Source organism: Etheostoma spectabile, chromosome 4, assembly GCF_008692095.1.
Source record: "Etheostoma spectabile isolate EspeVRDwgs_2016 chromosome 4, UIUC_Espe_1.0, whole genome shotgun sequence".
NCBI lineage: Eukaryota > Metazoa > Chordata > Actinopteri > Perciformes > Percidae > Etheostoma > Etheostoma spectabile.
The window spans coordinates 29,654,593-29,665,092 of record NC_045736.1 but is presented as its reverse complement, the minus strand read 5'-3'; the positions used below and the strand labels follow the sequence as shown (position 1 = coordinate 29,665,092).

Sequence of the window (10,500 nt, the reverse complement as noted above, 5' to 3'; positions counted from 1 at the left end):
TACTTGCCAAAGAGCGTCGTGTGGAATCAATCATGTTATTTTGGGTAGAACATTGATATTGGAAAACTGGTCAATTTGATCCTAGGACACCATGAGGGTTAAAAATCCACTATGTGATCATTTTTATTTTAGAAAAAACATAAGTGGTCATATCCAGAATAATTTTCTGCATTGAGTCAGGAATACATGTTCACCACAGAAAATAAGGTAAGACCATTGATTTTCAGGTAGAACAAATAATTTTTTTCTTCTTGTCTAAATCTGAAATGGGTCAATTTGACCCAAATACTATACAAGGGTTAAGGCCTTTGCAGATCCACTGAGGATGCTGTTGCAGTAGTCAATTCTGGAAGTGATGAAGGCGTGAATCAAAGTTTTGGCACAGAAGGTGAGTGATGGGCGGAGACGGGCAATGTTTTTGAGGTAAAAGAAGGAAGTTCAGGCTATTTGGTTGAGGTGGTTTTCAAAAGTGAGGCTGCTGTCGAAGATGACTCCCAGGGTGCGGATGTGTGGGGATGGAGACAGGGTGGCGCTGTTGAAAGTGAGACTGAAGTTATGGGTGTTCTTTGTGAAAGATTTCGGGCCGACGAGTATCAAGTCAGATTTATTGTAGTTGTCTTGGAGGAAGTTGGTTTGCGTCCAGGTTTGAATTTCGGTGAGGCAGTTGGTCAGGGTGGGGGAAGTAGCTGTGGTTAATGAATTTGGTAGAAATGTAGATCTCGACATCATCGGCGTAGCAGTGGAAGACCAGGATTGCGTATGATATTTCCAATTGGCAGGATGAAAAAGATGGAAAGGAGAGGGCCAAGCACCGAACCTTGGGGGACACCTTGTGACAGAAGAGCAACAGAGGAAGTGCAGTTGTTGATGTGTATGAACTGTTGTCTGTTGGTGAGATAGGAACGGAGCCAGGAGTGCACTGTTGTTGCAGTAGGTTTCCAGTCGGGACAGGAGGATGAAGAGGTTGATGGTGTTGAAGGCTGCAATAAGGTTGATTCATGATAAGAATGGTGTGGTGGCCAGAGTCAGAGGGGAGGAGGGGGTCATTGGTGACTTTGAGGAGGGCTGTTTCTGTGCTGTGTTGAGCAGAATCCAGATTGAAATGGTTCAAACAGGGGATTGGAGGAGAGGTGGGTTTTGATTTGAGCAGCGACAACACATTCCAGAAGTTTTGATAGGAAGGGGAGTTGGATATGGGTTGAAAGTTGGACATGGTGTCCGGGTTAAGACCAGGTTTCTTGAGGATGAGGGTGACCGATTAATGCGGGGGACTGAGAGAGGAACTGATGATTGTAGTGATGAGCGGGGCAATTGATGGTATAGACTTAATGAAAGCTGATTAGTTGCATTTGTCCACTGTGAAGGTTGTAGAAATGACCGGGGGGGGTTGGCTTGGGGGGGGGGGGGCGTAGATAATGGAAGTGACAAGAGGACTGAGACCAGTGAGTTTGAAAGTGAGATGTTCAAAAGACAGGGCAGCTGGGATGGAGATGGTGGGTATTTTAATGTCCTTTCTGTGTTGCAGTTGCAACGCCACCTCCCTAAGAAAGTAACTGGCAGATTAATCGCTAATAATAATAATAATAATATAGCTTGTTACAGCCCTACATTCACGGCAAACCTAAAGCCTAATTCACACAAGTAGAGTTTTGAAAGGACATATTAAAAAAGGCTGTGATATTTTGTTCTGCTGTGTAAACAAATACATAAAGGAGACTGTGTTCGGGGCATTCATTATATCAGTCCCATTAAAGTGTAAAATCCCTTATAAGGACATCCTCGGCTAACCGTCGGCTGTTTAATATAGAAGCCCCTATCTGAAACCACAGAAGTCCTCAGGTTTTGTGCTCACTCTTCCGCTGTATTCCCTCTTCCCATCACCCTTTCTACAAATTCATTCTACATCACTCTCAGCCTCTTGAGTGCGAGCCCATTTATCTCGACTTGGCAATAAAAAGGCGGACAGACACCTGTGACTCTTTTTAGAAATGACTTCCCAGCCTTCATTCCTGAACCTTCATGCCTCACTCAGTATGACGTACCGCACTGCGCGTATCCTTCATCGCTGTCTATTCCGTGATCTCAAAGCCCTCCCACCGTACCTTTCATTACAAAAGTCAACATATCTGTGAGGTGTGACTGAAGGGAAATACGAGGCTCTGTGCATGTGCATTAAAGGCACGGCACCTGGGACCAACATGAATAAAATGATGGTTTTGAGTTTTTGTTCCCATCTAGAGGGACCAAGCTTTCAATCAAGGCTCAATTCAGATTTTGAGCAAAGGGTTATTTACATTCATAATGACATTCAGTTGTACATGTTTTGAGGGATTAAAGCATAAGGGAGCCACAAAGAGAGAGAGAGAGAGAGAGAGAGAGAGAGAGAGAGAGAGAGAGAGAAAGACCTAGAGAGAGAGAGAGAGAGAAATTTGAAATATCAATACATTTAAAGTAGGGAGCATTTGTCCAACGGCACAATATAAAATGTCTGCTACATTGTTTGATGTTATGAACCTTTATGCATTAAACAAAAACCTGAACTCACTTTTGTTCCACTAAAACTATTTTTGATGTATTGGTCAACATGACACGTTGCAAAAACGCTGTATACCCTTCACCAGAACATTTTTGGGTATCTTGCTTTGTAACGTATCAGGTGGTTTCTGGTTCCTTATTTACAGTGCATGATCCATCTATGTGACTTATAGAACACTTTGGATAATAAAACACTATTATCATCATTTTCTGTTAAACAAAATCTATGTTTACTGGGTTAATATTAATGGCTTACGATGAAGACTGTATTTCTTAACCCTCATGTTGTCCTCGGGTCAAATTGACCCGTTTTCCTATATCAATGTTCTTTTTAACTACCCAAAATAACATGATTGATTCCACACAACGCTCTTTGGAAAGTACAAATCTCTACTTTCATTAATTTTGGGGTGTCTTATTCAATTTTATAGCATTTTATAGCATTATAGCATAACATAGCACAAAAAATGGAAGTGGTTTTGAAATAGTATTGAGTAAAAGATGACATATTCCAGTCTGTGATTATCCATCAACATCCATTCCTTTAATTTTAGTCAAAATAATTCCTAATTTCAGCTTTTCTAACTCAAACATTAGGTATAATTTCCTATAAAGGAGGTTTATTGACCATAAATTCCAATTCCAAATTCCAAAACTGTAAAACTAAAGTTAATAAGTCAGTGTTACTTAGTGTTAAAAACGTCAAAAAATGTGACAAACATTGAAAAAAAAAAAAAGCGTCAAAAGTGTTGAAAAAAGGGACAAAAACGTATGAAAAAGTTGAAAACATCAATAAAAAGCGTAGATTTTCATGGTTTTGATGGGAAGACAACACAAGGGTTAAGGATTATTCGGTTGTGTTATTGTCTGTTTTGGAGTTCTTTTAATTATATTGTCTGTACCCGCTAAGAGTAAACACGTTTGTTGTTCTGTTTTAAAGCTGATATTAATATTTTTTTATATACCATGGTGACCTATGAGGCCCATGCCTGTGTAATAGACTGTATATAAAAAAAAAAGCTGCAATCATTGGCTGAGGTGAATTGAGTATGGTGTACTGTGAAAAGACTGAAGCTCCCACTGTGGTTGTCACCCCACTGAGCAACGCAATCTCATAATCCCAATTTTTATTGACATTACGCACGAGATATGAAAAGAAACACTTTGTCGTGTCATCGTCCTCCACTTCATGCTGAGACGACCCGGCGCCACAGACACACACAACAGCATTACGGTGCCGTGGCAGGTGACTCCTTTGTGTTAAAAAGACAAGCGGGGGTGCGGGGCAAACAGAAAATCAGTGAGGGAGAAGTATTGAGCTGCTGGTGTGTGTGTTGTGTGTGTGTGTGTGTGTGTGTGTGTGTGTGTCAGCGAGGTAGAGTTAGGGTGGTTGATGAGGTCTCAGCTGTTTTATACACAGACACACACCAACTACAGTGGGTTATTTAGTTGTTGTAAGGACGGACGAAGGCGGGAGGTTGTGTGTGTGGGTGTGTGTGTGTGTGTTGTGTTTGTGTGTGGGTGTGTGGTGTGTGTGTGTGTGTGTGTGGTGTTGTGTGTGGTGGAGAGGATGCTGGTGTGTCAGTGGAAAATTGCAGGATGGGTGTAAGCAGCGTCCTGAGGGACTTTAGAAGCGGACTGCATGGACTGGCCTCGGGGACTTGGACCAGCTGTGCAGTATGCAAACAAGAGTGAGACCTTTATCCACAAACAGGCCTTGAAAAAGGGGCGGGCGATCGGCCGTGTCACGCACAAAAAGTGTTTGGCCAGGATTACAATCTGTCTGTTTGACATATGAGGTGCTGCTGCTGGTGCACGACCAAAAAGCTAATTTAAGAAAACAAAGAAAACATTCAAATGTCAGTGAGGGGTGGGCAGGGTGGAAAGAGGATTGTCTGAGGGATCACATCACACCCCTCTTGGATATGTAGCTCTTAACGGGATAGTTCAACATTTTGGGAAACATTTGCTTTCTTGCCCAGAGGTAGATGAGAAGATTGATGCCACTACCAGTGTAAATAAGAAGCTACAGCCAGCAGCTGGTTAGCTTAGCTTAGCATAAAGACTGGAAACAGGTGGAAACAGCTAGCCTGCCTCTGTGCAAATAAAATCCGCCCGTTAGCAACTCTGCAGCTCAGTAATTAACACATGATATTTCCTTTCTCTTATCGCTATGAAAGTGTAAAAGGTGTGGTGTTCCAGGGGTTAGTCACGGCCGCGGTATACAAGCAGTTCTAAAGACCCAACATATTTTCATCAGAACATCATAATTAGGGGAGCTGGGTCCGACAATATCTGTAATATTCAGGTGAGAAAGTATTTGTATATATCATAAGGATCCCCATTGGCTGACGCCTAGACGACCAGCTAGTCCTAGGGTCCAAAACTACATTTAATCAGACAATATTAAAACAGTATATGACGAATACAGAAAAGAAAAGAAAGACAAGAAAAGAAATCCAACAATATCTGCTTTTAAATTAAAATTGAATGAAAACAGTAAGCTGGGTTTTAACTCTCTCTCTCTCTCTCTAGCACCCTTTTTTTAAAATTGTTACACACCTTTTACACTTTTGTAGAGATATTTCTATTTTTTTGCAACATTGTGAGTGCCTTCCAGGAGAAACTATCTAATGTGCATGCTATCCCCATCATTAACAATATTGTCCCATAATTTTGCCCCACTTTTTGAAAATATCAGCTTGGAATGATTGTAATTATAATTTATAGTGTATACTGTTTATGGATCCCCAGTGGGGAAATTACAATTTACACTCTATAAACAACGCAAATGAGTGATTTTCTAGTATTACCTAAGCCAAGAAATAGTCACCTAGACCCCTATAAAACCATAATGTGTTGTTTTTAAAACGTTAAACTAAATACAAGCTATAAATTAAACTGATGCTGCTAGGAGATTTGTTACCTTTGGACAGAGTCAGGCTAGCTGCTATCGTTCTTCTCATCTAACTCTCTGCAAGAAAGCTATTAATTAAGCATATCTCCCAAAGTCTTGAACTATATAGAAATATCTCCATCTGCAGAAATCTACCCTTTGAGCATCAAACACTGAGTTTTTGGTGGATTATTCCTAAGGTAAGCAAGATTCAGGAGATTTTTTTTTTTGTTGATTTCAGGAATCAAAAGAAGAAAAAGCAGATCCATTCATTCCTTGTCTCAACCTGTTAATCTCATTCAGGATTAACAACACTCCAAATGTGCAGGAATAGAATCCACAGAGGTGGAGATGAAAGCAGAAGCCAAGCAGCACGACAGCAACGACATGACCCTTCCAAAAATTAATTTTCCGTACTATCCGTACATAGAAAAAGCAGGCGGCGTTCGTCGCCCCCCATCAGATCTAAGGCCTGAATAGACCTGTCATGTGAAAGAGAGGGCGGGAGGTGGTGGAGGGGGACCGAGTATCTCAGCACAGCGGTGCCCTGTTTTTCCTTTCTCCGACTTTCATGTGCTGCTAACAGGTGGTCCTTTGAGGAGGGGATGAGGACGGTAATGGAGCACGCTGGGTGGCATTCCGGGTTTGAAGCGCAGTCTCTTGTGTGTGATAAACAACCTCCGCAAACAACACAGCCTCCTGCCACAGTGTGTATTATACATGGCTGCGTGTTGTAGGAAGAGCGCAGCAGGGTGAGCATCTGCTACCGAGGCGATGGGAGGCCAAACAAGTGGCCTGGAACTGACGACTCTCATTCCCAAATGAGATAATCCACAATGCAACACTGAAACACTGACGATTACTGGGCGGCTTTAGCTGAATGATATGGACAAAAGTATTATTATCGGGTTGACAATCGGTGCTTTAATAATATTAATGTGTACTTTATTAATCCTGCAAGGGGAAATTACAATTTACACTCTGCTGTTATTACACACAAGCATGAATTACACGCACATGATCGGTACCTATACGTGCATTAAGTGAGAGATGTCAGAGTGGGGGTAAAGGCGTCCCGAGAAGTTGGGGGTTCGATGCCTTGCTCAAGAGCTCCTCGGCAGTGCCCCCCAGGAGGTGAACTGGCGACTCTCCAACTACCAGTCCACCACCATACTTTGGTCCGTATGGGGACTTGAACCAGCAACCGTCCAGGTCCCAACCCAACTCCCTACAGACTGAACTACTACCACCCCTAATTAGCAGTAATGTGGATATAATGACGAAGTGGGTAAAAGCAAATATCAGAACAGTTATAACAGTCTGGTATGTTCAGAAAATGGCATCACTTTACTGTAATGCAGCCTTTAAACCAGGAAAAGACACCACTTATGTCACATTACAAAATCCAAAATTTCAGACTGTATCTAGCCTCATATATCGATTTATTGCCGATGTATTAAAGGCTTTACGATAGTTCTTGGTTGAAAGAATGAAAATGTGTTGAAAGCCCTTGATTGTTTGATTGATCTCCTGATGGATTCCACGTAAAGCATAGACTGGATAAAAGAAGTAGAAGCAGCCAAGATGCGTTCTGATCAGTAATTTCATCATCGGCGGCTGAGGACCTCAAGGTGTCTTGGACTCCTCTTCTGGCTTCGATGTGTCCATTTTGTCCTCTTCTGGCACCTTCTCTTCTTCTTTTGCTTCTTTCTTCTTCTTTCTTCCACCACTGTCACCCATTGGTTTGCAAGCTAATGTTTTAAAGCCTTGAGTTTGGCATTTTGGTCGTCGCCACCTTCTTGTTTTTCAAGCCAGAAGTGATCATATTTGGATGAGAGGGTTGAGCTTGGGAGAAGAGAAGGGGTGGATCTGACTGAGAAGCTGAGGACACCGCCGGGGTAGTAGTCTATATCCACGACGTTCCACTTCCAAGATTGCTCCGGGGAAATTCCGCCTCTTTTCAGTCTGATGTCTGTTACCTTCTACTTTCCTTGTGTTGTAATTCTAACCTCCGGTGGATTTCTGAGGACTATGGTTACCTGGTCCTCAGATCTCTGCAGGGTAAATCCAGAATCCAGTAGTACTCGAGTACTACAGCCCTGCTCTGAGGAATAATTGACATTAGCTGAGAGTCCCGTTCATGTTTTTCAATTCTTTAAAGTCCACATACTGACAAAAGGTGTAGCATAAGGAAGAGACTGCACTGCATTTGCATTCATAAAAACACACTTCAATATGACCACCGATTTAATTGCTTGATCAACAAATAATTTGCAGTGAAACAAATAAATTAGGATGCATAATGATCATTTGCTTCAGTTTTTACAATCGCAATTAATCCTGATTTAGATGCTGAACATTAGAAGTCCCATTACAGCAATGAAAGCCAACGAAATGCAATTACAGCCAACAGAACAACAGCTAAATTGGAAGCAGTGGTAATATTTCACAGTAGTTTACCGTAATAAAAATAAAAAAGCAACACTATAAAAAAAAATGCATGTGTGTGCACACAGGGCAATAAACGTATGGCTAAAATATCCATTATGAAGTGAAGAGGATGCGTGTGATGCCAGGGGAAATTTACAGTGCAGAAGTAATCGAATAAAAAGCAAATCAATAAATAAAAGCAACAAAGTTCTTGGACAACCTTATCTCACTGAGCTCGGTCAGGATTTTTTTGGTCAGATCTTTGTAAAATTGAGTTTATGAATGTGTGAGCTCAGCAATGTTTAGAGAGAAAATAGGAACCACAATGTAAAATTTAAAGAAATCTTAAAAATCAATATCAAATTCTTTAGGAAGCCAGACTAGGGGAACTAAAATTGGGATTTCATGGTTTTACATTACATATATGTGTGTGCCAGAAGCTTGTCTAAGCACAGAGGACAGTGCGAGACGGCCACCAGGGACACATGAATCAGAGGACAGTGTGTTAAGTGGGAAGTGATAGATAATCGTGCAAGAGATTGCAAAGGGGGCACGATTGGAGGGCCGGATGATTAAGATCTGATGAGTTCAGAGACCGCTCTCCAGTCTGCGATCAAGCGGTGTGTCCCTTAAGCAGTTAGTTCTAAATATATAGAAAACATACTTAACAGTGAGTGGAGCCAGGTCTGTGGAACTTGAGAAAGGGAAATCAGCGAGGCGGCCCTGGTATTAAACTGCCGTGTGCGTGCAGCTTTTTTAGCTCCACCTGCTGTGACACCAAACCTCCAGGAGCCATCTGCTCCTGTTGTTTTATCTCTCGTAGCAACCAGCAGGGCCATAAGGATCCAGCAAACAAAGACTGCAGACACAGGCTGTTAAAGCAGAGCTGTCACGTCGGGCACAGGCTACCTTCAAGATTTTCCTAGCCACACACTGAGAGATCTGAGGTTTAAAGGAATAGCTCCCAATTTTGGGGAATTCACTTATTGTCTTTCAGGTAAGGAGCCTTATGAGAAGATATGGCAGAAGCTAATTAGCTTAGCATAAAGAAATAGGTGGGAAACACTGGCTCCATCCTAAGATAACCAAATCTACCTACTGTACCAGCACCTGTAAAGCCCAATCAACACGCGTTTTGATTACGTGCCCCATTATTTCTCCGTGAAGTTACTGCTCCCAGTTAGGACATGGTCCCGCGGGTCACTGTGGGAGTGTGTGGCTGCACCGGAACAAGCTAAATATCTCGGAATATTCACTGAGCAGCCGCTAAAGTATCTGCTCTAAACGGACGTGACAGATAATGAGAAGGAAAATGCAGCATTCAAACTGATACTCACAAAGAAAAATATAAATGCGTTATCGGTTGTGACACAAATACAATTCAAACAGAGCCTCTATGTGAAGAGTAATAACGCTGAATATTTGATGCATAAACACTTTTATACATCTCGCACCTTAAGTGAAATAGGTCTTGTTTGCAGCACCAAATTATCATAAATATCAGCTCAATAACAAGCAGCAGAATGCCTCTGCTTAATAAACACCTCTGCCGAGCTGCAGTTAACGCCATAAAACTTCATTTCCTCACGGGCCAATACGACTGACTCCAGCAATATAAAAGCGCTTTGTCTCCAAAACAAAACCTCCGCAGACAATATCGGTGGAATTCACACATCGACTGGGAGGTTTTTTTGTTTTTTTTTTGCAGCTTTGTTAGTGTGTGTTGGATGGCGAAAGCCCCTGGAAGCAACACAGGGTGGTAAAAAAAAGAAGAAGAAGAAGAAGAAGAGCCATAAGGAAGGTCCATCTGTCAGCGAGAGAACAGGGAGACACCGAATGATTCAGTGGTAATTTGGTCGCAGGTACAGCAGATGTGGGGCGAGACCAGAACATTGTCCCTGATGCATGGTGACATCAGCGACGTCCTGCGATGTGGCCCCCTTATCTGTTTGAGTGCACTGAGGCCTCCCACACACACACACACACACACACACACACACACACACACAAACACACATACGCACACATTCACACACTCCGAGACGTTCTTGAAATCAGTGCATGCACACAAACACTCACAGCGGGGAAACCTCTTTCAGACACCCACATGGAGGCATGTTCCAAAAATGCTGTGAGACACAAACAGCACCAGAAGCACAGCAAGAGGCGTCCCACAGAGAGGGGGAGAGAAAGGGAGAGACAAAAGGGAGGAGGAGGAGGAGGAGGAGGAGGAGGAGGAGGAGGGGGGAGGGGAGAGAGAGAGAAATGAGAGGACAGGAGAAAATAAGATGTAAGGTGGAGAGAGGGGAGAAAGAAACAGAGAGGGAGGGGAAAAAAAAGAGAGAAATGAAAGCGGGAGAGAGAGAGAGAGAGAGAGAGAGAGAGAGAGAGAGAGACAGGGGGAGGATTTATCCTGTCTTAATTAGAACAAAGTGTCGGTGGCAGATAAGGACGCCAGCTGAAACAACAAAGCGTTGGCTTCCTAAAAAAAAAAAACCCAACAACAAAAGTTGGTCTTTGGTAACCCGTGAAACGGGACACCTGGGTCTGGGTCTGGGCGCTCCGCATGGGAACAGTTTGACCGGTCAGTGGGAAGGGGGGGGCGGGGACGGGACTCCTGTTCAGAGACGATCAAGTGA

General features: G+C 42.7%; 1 long non-coding RNA gene across 1 annotated transcript in view; it reads left to right on the top strand.

Annotated features, from left to right (window-relative positions):
* LOC116687932 (uncharacterized) overlaps positions 1-10,236 on the top strand; it is an 18,819-nt gene extending 8,583 nt beyond the window's left edge. Inside the window, exons 2-3 of the long non-coding RNA XR_004331662.1 lie at positions 6,906-6,911; positions 10,221-10,236. This is a non-coding gene — a long non-coding RNA (uncharacterized LOC116687932). The remainder of the gene's footprint in view (positions 1-6,905; positions 6,912-10,220) is intronic.
* The last annotated feature ends 264 nt before the right edge of the window (positions 10,237-10,500 follow it).